This window comes from Lycium ferocissimum, chromosome 9 (genome assembly GCF_029784015.1).
Source record: "Lycium ferocissimum isolate CSIRO_LF1 chromosome 9, AGI_CSIRO_Lferr_CH_V1, whole genome shotgun sequence".
Classification (NCBI taxonomy): Eukaryota; Viridiplantae; Streptophyta; class Magnoliopsida; order Solanales; family Solanaceae; genus Lycium; species Lycium ferocissimum.
The window spans coordinates 38,739,784-38,747,996 of NC_081350.1; positions in this window are offsets into that span (position 1 = coordinate 38,739,784).

An 8,213-nucleotide genomic window follows, 5' to 3' on the forward strand; every position below is an offset into this window, starting at 1 on the left:
TTTCAAACAAAACTTGCTTGGGCATACCTTTTCCAACCCCTAAAACGACGATCCGAATGTTTACGTATCCTTGATGTATCGAGCCTACATTATAGTACGCGAGAAAAAAATATCGGGTTACTATATAAAATGTTGACGTTTCGGAGTCTCGAAGCATGATTAATCTATGGCTAAAGTACGGAAAAAACACTAAGTTTTCAAACAAAAACTTACTTCGGGCACCTTTTCACCCCTAAAACGACGATCCGAACGTTTACGTATCCTTGATGTATCGAGCCTACATTATAGTACGCGGAAAAAATATCGGGTTCTATATAAAATGTTGACGTTTGTCTCGAAGCTGATTAATCTATGGCTAAAGTAAGTAAAAACACTAAGTTTTTTTTCAAACAAAACTTACTTCGGGCACCTTTTTCAACCCCTAAAACGACGATCCGACGTTTACGTATCCTGATGTATCGAGCCTACATTATAGTACGCGAGAAAAAATATCGGGTTCTATATAAAATGTTGACGTTTCGGAGTCTCGGCTTTGATTAATCTATGGCTAAAGTAAGTAAAAAACACTAAGTTTTTTCAAACAAAACTTACTTCGGGCACCTTTTCAACCCCTAAAACGACGATCCGAACGTTTACGTATCCTTGATGTATCGAGCCTACATTATAGTACGCAGAAAAAAATATCGGGTTCTATAAAAATGTTGACGTTCGGAGTCTCGAAGCATGATTAATCTATGGCTAAAGTAAGTAAAAAAACACTAAGTTTTTTCAAACAAAACTTACTTCGGGCACCTTTTCAACCCCTAAAACGACGATCCGAACGTTTACGTATCCTTGATGTATCGAGCCTACATTATAGTACGCGAAAAAAAATATCAGGTTCTATATAAAATGTTGACGTTTCGGAGTCTCGAAGCATGATTAATCTATGGCTAAAGTAAGTAAAAAACACTAAGTTTTTTCAAACAAAACTTACTTCGGGCACCTTTTCAACTCCTAAAACGACGATCCGAACGTTTACGTATCCTTGATGTATCGAGCCTACATTATAGTATGCGAGAAAAAATATCAGGTTCTATATAAAATGTTGACGTTTCGGAGTCTCGAAGCATGATTAATCTATGGCTAAAGTATGTAAAAAAGTGTGAAAGAAAGGAAAAAGGAAAGAAAGAAAGAAAGAAAGAAAGAAAAAAAAAAAATCCAATAACGCATGAAAATCATGCGTTAAAGGTACTTTTGTACCTGTTTTTTTTTTGCAATTTCGTTCATACCATTTTTTTGGGGTTATTTTTGTTCGGACTCCGTCTTAGGGTCTATACTATGTTAACCAGCAATTTATCGAAACATGTTCAGCTAGGCTCGTGCACAAATCGGTTCAATCCGAATTTCCGAACCGATTCGAAACAATTCGGATAATTCAATTTGGATAATACAATTCGATTTTGATTTACAAATGCAATTGTAAAATATTACGGTTTAACGGTTCGGATACGGTTGATTTTAATTATCAAAAGGAAACGATGAACAAACCGGAATTTATATGCCACTAATGACTAATACTCTAATAGTCTAACTATTACTATATATACGCTTCATACTTAATAGTGAAGTAATATTTATTTTATATTTTATACCACAGGGTTAACGGCTTTGGGATGTTTCGCCTCAGCGTGTTCTGCATCCTTTTTCGAAGTGGTGCAAATGAATGTACGCTTGCACACATTGCACCGGATATTCGTATTCTTTTGTTACTCCTATTTTGAAATGAAAATGGTTGCTTGTTTAAATTTTGAACAAATCGATTTGTGTAACCGAATCAAAATAATAAAAAACGAATTGAATTGAACCTAGAATGGATCGAGTTTGGTTGAGAATTTTAGAAAGTCGAAATTGAATTACAACTCGATGATGGCCATCGAATCCGACAGGTTCATGCAAGAGCCTATGTTCAGCCCATTAGAAGATATTGCCCTTCCAATTAATAAAAGTTCATTTTTTATGAATTTTTGCAGGAGTTGATTTCAAGCTTTAGGAATTGAACTGACAAATGTTCAACCTCCAGTAAACGTTCATCGAGTTTTTTCGTATTTTACATCAAAAATTTACTTCCGCATTAAAAAGTGTCAAAACATTAAATAGCTTGGCCAAAGCATGATTAGCTATCTAAAATGGCTATTTTCCAATTGAAGGCTCGTGATTTAAAACTCTGGATCCGTCAGTGGTTCAGCCACAAAGCACTTGTTTGTCGTAGAAATAGCATGTACTTGTTATTTTTCGGTTATGTTTTTGAAAAAATAGTCAACGTCATGAAATTTCAAATTTTAAAAAGTAATTTCAAGATACTCCTCCGTTTCATTTTACTTGGCCCATGTGACTTGGCACGCCCCTTAATAAAGCTTTTAGGAGAGGTGTATATTACTAAACTAACCTTATTAATGATGCTTTGTAACTCTAAATTTTGACTACTAGCACTTTACATAATTATTTAATACTAAGGGTAGTATGGGAAAAAAAATAATAAAACTCTCTTTATTTACTAAAATAGACAAGTAAAATAAATAAAATTATAATATAGGAGCCAAATAAAATAAAACGGAAGGAGTAATACGTTGGAGTTTCACGTGCAAAATTTAAAATCCATGACAAATTAATAGTAATAGCTATTTTTAAAATTTAGACACTGAAAAGTGACTATAGTAAATTTTAACCGAAGTTACCGGTGCGATTCGGCTCATCAAGATTGCACAAGAACTCATATATGGAATATCCAACCATCCCTTTTATGTATTCTGGCCTCTGCTCTTTCATATGTGGAGTGCATAATAATTACATGAATATTTACGGTTGTTACCAAAAATAATAATTGAAATGAATACCTTTAAATTGTTAATTATTTGCTGCATCGATTAATTAAAAAATATCTAAGAGTGCATCAATAAACCTCTCTATAACGAACACGTTGGGTTCAAAGAAATTTTTGGTTGTTATAGAGAGTTGTTGTTATACACCTATAATGTAAAGATTTGCCATTAAAATAATATGTGGTACGTTATAAATAAAAAAGATGTATAAAACCTATGCTTTTTATTTTTAATGTTGTAAAAAATAATAAATTATTTAAAATTTAAATCTCAAAGATATGAATACTTCACTGACTAAACATTTAAGAAAGTTAATACAATTTCAATAAATTCATAATTGAATGTATAAAGTTTTAAGCTCTAAGACACATTTTAAATCTATAGAAATATAGTATATTAAAATATCAAATTAAATATTTTTCCATGAAGCTCTTTTATTTATTGTAATGAAACAATGATATTCATATGTATATTTAAATAAAGTTATAGAAGACAATGATATTCTTAGATTACAAATATGTATTCATATGTAATATTCTGTCATAAATATAGTATATTAAAGTATCAAATTAAATATTTGATCAAGATCTATACACTTATTATTGTTAACCATATATATTCTATTTTTTATAAAGATAATTAACTACTATATTCTTTCATAAAAAAGGAGTGCATTATATAATTTTACAAAAGAAAACGATTTACAATAAATTGTTACCAAATAAGTAAAATGTTGTTAAGAAATAAAATATAAAAGATCGTTAAAAAAAATCTTATTGTTATAGAGATCTTTCATTATATCGTGAACTGTTGGATAAAAATCTAAGATAATACAATTTAAATCCAACACGAAATTTCCTAACAAAGGAACATATTTGTCAAATTTGATATGATTAATTAGCTAACCATAAAATATAAACGACGGCGATCAACACAGGTACAACCAGATGTCGTTCAAAATAGAATACTATATGCTTTCAGGTCATTAATCATGTCCAAGATATTATTACTAAAAGTATACCATTACCAAAAGATGTTAAACTTAAATAAAGTAGCTATATATCAATTTATTAAAAAGTATATCCCAGAGTACACAACTTAAACCCAACAAGAAATTAAATGTCCTGATAAAGGAACATATCTGTCGAAATTTGATATAATTAGCCATAAAAATATAAGTGATGGTGATAATTAACGGGGAAAGTACAGCCAGTTTCTGTTCAAAGTCGATGTTATCCGTGTATTCAATAGACTGTTAATAGAATAAACGTTAGATTAATTAAGTTTCGAGCCCAACAGAATATTGTGTTTCCTTAAGATATTTAATCCCCTCACAATTGCCCAAGATTTGGATTAATTTCTCCTATGATAGAATGTAACACCGTACAATAATAACTAAATTGGATCATCAAACTTTAAATGTTTGAATAAGTGCAGCTTTGAATCACACTTGACACTTACTTTTATGAAGAAGAAGGCGATTTTCTGAGAATGTTTTTCAGTGTGTGAACTGTTGGAGACTAAAAGGTGCAATAATACTTGTTCGTAAAGAAGGTGTCTTTTTTGTTGCGATTTTTAAGTTGGGAAGTGACCGTAAGGATCTAAATCAATAGCCGAGCCATGAATATATTAAGGAGACTCTCTCTCTTCTCTACTTTTCCTAGCTAATAAAGCACACTTTCTATATATAAGCACACTAATCTATCTTTCCATTTCATTAGGGACAAAGTTCCATTTTGAAAAAAGAAAAGAAAAAAAAGAAAACTTAGTTCAAATTTTATTTTCCTCCATTTCTCAATTCACATTATACCTCATCGTTAAAGCCCAACGGTTGAATCTAGATGCTTTCAGGTTATTATGCATGTTGAAGATATTATTACTAAAAATATATTATTACCAAAACAGGTTAAATAATATGACTGACGATGTTAATATATTTATACAACCAAATTATTAAAAAATAATTGAAGGCAATTCTATTTAATACTCCTACCCGATTATTTATCCCAGAGAGAGAATAGATTAGATTACAATGTAATTTTCTCTTTATAGCGATGCCATTTTAGAATATTGAAACCATTTTAGAGTCTTATAATTTCAAAGTTAAAATCCTATAATTTTTGTCAAGTTAATACTATAATAATAATAACTAAATTTACCATCAAATATTTAAAGTTTGAATAAGTCTTTGAACACTCAGAAATTTTTAGCGTCGCCACTATCCTACATCGATTAGTAACCTAAGATACTGATAAGTAACATGTTATAAAAAAAATATCATTACACTGTCATATTAAATGGAATATTATTTCCGCCTTGTTTTTTGGGTTGATTATCGTTTGCCTGTAATTGACGTAAAAGATAAGGAGGTCACATGTCAAAGAATTTGTGATTTTGCAATCACGTGTATTGACTAGAACATGGTCATTAACTTCTGATGTTGGAAATGAACTTTATTAGGTTCATTTTGGAATATTTAACATAACAGGTGTTACGTCTGCGTGTTCATGATCACTTTCATGTATACATCATCGCATTCGTGACAATTAGCATTTATATACTCTAAAATCACTGTTATTTTATATAGTAGTTGGAATTTTATGCCACGGGAGTAGTATCATTAAACTTGTCAACGAGCAACATCGTACCACTTCAAATGTTATAGAAAATTAATTGACGAGGCTGATGTCTATAAAAAATTTATAATAGTATTGGGGTTTTTATCATGACCAATGAATTAACGTTATAACGTGATGTAGCGTTTCGGCAGAGAGTTAATCTAAATTGCGTATCTCGACGCCGAATATAAATTTATATGTAAACACAAAAAATTGTAACAAATATAAGATTAAAACTCATTCCTTAAAATATAATGAACGTTAAATCGAATCCATCAAGTTTAAGTTCTTAATTCGCTCTATGAATAGATAACAAAAATTAAAATTTTTGATTGTTTCTAGAGCAAATTATCTTCTAAAAAAAAAAGATGTTATGATTACTCCAAGAATTCAATCTTGGTGGGCTTTATACTCCAACAACTAGGAAATGACAAAAATTTGTCTTATGTCACTTTATTTATGTAAATCCTAAATCACAGGATTCTCAACTGAATATTTAGGAGGCACACCCAAATATTGATTGATTGATTAATTTCTAGATTTTGTTGTATTTCTCTTTCTTATTTTATCTTTTCCTTCTATTAAGCGGACTAATTAATCCTCACATTTATTCAATTCACATTCTACAGAAAAACTAACATTTTTGCTTACAAAAAAGATGGAGTTGAAATCAATCTTTGTCAAGTTGGACATAAATTGGATTGACGCCTCTCTCCATTTCCCTCTCCAGTTAACTTCTTGACGGATAATACACAATGCGTAAGTTAAAATTAAAGGCTAAGATTTAATTAACTAAAGCAAGACCCTAACCATGGTTTAGATAATTAATAATTCAATATATTTACTTCCTTATCAGTTTAAAAAACTCCCAAATATTTCCATATATATATAATTTGCTCCAAAAAATTCTGACAATATTCCATAGTCATTACAACTAAATTATTTATTCTTGTCCGCTTTCTTTTTTCTTTTATCGTTGAAAAAGCGTAGTTTCATGTTCATCAATTCTTCATGTTCATCAATTCAAAAAATCTTTCTCTTATCCTATAAAAAATTGAAAAAAATCGCTATTAATCTCTTATAAATTTGACTTCATATTCAAAAGTATGTTCTTGATTTTTGCTCTAAATATGCTCATTTTGACATCACTCGCAATAAAAAGTCTTAATTAATATATAGGATGTATATTGTTATTAAAAAAAATAAAAATCAAAAGGAAGCTTTCTGCTACCAAAAGAAATAAGAGATGTTCTCAAAATTGATTAGCTTGAAATATCCAAGTTCAATGATAAAAAAAATAAAAAATAAAAAATAAAAAACAGAGAGAGAGTTAGGCGAAAACAAATTGTAAATATAAAATGTTAAACTTTGGAGATGTTAATTCCTGCTGGATAATTTGTTATTAATACAATACTAGTTATTGTATCTTTAATTCAATTGGTGGATTACCAAATATTTTGGGAGAAATATATGGAAATATTTATTACTTTAATTGTGGTTAAGACCTATGAGTTAGTTAATTTAATCTAGACCATTGATTTTAAAATAAAACACATATCACCTATCCAAGTAAGAACTTGGGGAAAATGGAGAGGAGCCGGATCCATAAATCCTCTCATATTTATCTGGAAATATAATTTTAGTTTGGATTGAGTTCCCAATGTTATAGTAATAAATAATAAATGACAATATTTAAATCTCTCATTAGGATTAGGATTAGTAAGATAAGGGTTGGTTCTCCTTACTGGTAATTTTCCTCTTTGAGGATTTTATTTTATTATGAATAAAAATGTATTAATTAAAAAAATATTAGGAACAAAATCCCTGACCGTAAAAGATTGAGATAATAGAAAGCAGAAACCAAGTGGTTTTGCCATTGAAAGAAAATCCAGTAGTGGTCCTAAAAAGATTGGTTTTGATAACTGACACCTTTGTTCTCTACATAACATGGACTTGTTATGAAGATTGACAGATTTGGAATTGATAGTGATGAAGTTGGAAAATTCTTGGCTTTTATTACATGTATGACACGATCGAAATGAATCTGATGAAATCATTGTTACTTAAATTAGGCGGAGGCCAGAGATTTTTATTAAACAAAGCAGTGTGAAAATATAAATAATTAAATTAATGAAGAAAGAGGTGTAATATGTAGATATATACATAAAAAATATTTTTAAATAATATACGATTAATTTTTCAAATGAAGAATGACGCCCTTAAACACACATGTTCGCCACTGTCGACACTTTACTTCAATGAGAGAATAATAAGTTCTTGAGATGGAGACTGATGAAATGGAAATGAAGGCAAAAGAAAAATAGAAAGGGTGAAATTGGAACTTACAGGAAATTATAAATAAAGAGGAATTTTAAAAGAAAAGAGTAAGGGTCAAGTTAAGTGGGCTACGTCAAGATATGTGACAACTCTCGTCCCTGTGATGTGAAGGTGATATTATTTGAGGAGTCAAACAATTATTTTTTACTAGATTTTTTTCAAACTCCTTTTATGTATTTTGAATTATTGACTATGAGCCTGTTTGGATGGGCTTATTTTAAGAACATAAAAATTTGTTTTTAAAATAAACTCTTTAGATAAAATAAACGAAATACGATATTTTTTTGTAACTTATTTTAAGACAAATAATTTTAAAAAATGGCCGTAACCAAACAAAAAACAAAAACGAACATAAGAATTTATAAAAAAAAGCCATCCAAAAACGGGCTCTATGTCA